A 442-nucleotide genomic window follows, 5' to 3' on the forward strand; every position below is an offset into this window, starting at 1 on the left:
CTTAGCATAATTTGACTACTCTACGGGGTAAACATGCAAAGGCAACCTTGGTTTGGCATGAGCGAATAATGGCTTAGCCAAAAATAGATCATTAGCCGATTCAGAGATATTTATCGATTCGCCTGGCGGAGCACTCTACTCGAACCCTAAATAAGTCTAGCTAATAACGTGATAGTAATTGCTGTCCCAAGTGCACCACCAACACATCCTCTACGTCCAGTAGTAAACGATATGAATCGTAGTTCCCGCTTGGCGGGATCCACATTAGCTACTACATCATCTTTTGACATTAAATGACGCTCGGGGTTGAAATTTAATGGTTCATGCCAAATTCTAGGGTTCCAACCTAATCTTGTTCGACTTAATAATACGTGACTTCCTTTCGGGATAAAATAGCCTTGATACTAGTGTGTCTGAATTTGATACGTGCGGAGCGTTAAAG

At 41.9% G+C, this 442-nt stretch overlaps 1 pseudogene; it reads right to left on the reverse strand.

Annotated features, from left to right (window-relative positions):
* Positions 1-15: 15 nt before the first annotated feature.
* Positions 16-442, reverse strand: part of LOC113341242 — a 715-nt pseudogene continuing 288 nt past the window's right edge.

Source organism: Papaver somniferum, unplaced genomic scaffold (genome assembly GCF_003573695.1).
Source record: "Papaver somniferum cultivar HN1 unplaced genomic scaffold, ASM357369v1 unplaced-scaffold_26904, whole genome shotgun sequence".
Classification (NCBI taxonomy): domain Eukaryota; kingdom Viridiplantae; phylum Streptophyta; class Magnoliopsida; order Ranunculales; family Papaveraceae; genus Papaver; species Papaver somniferum.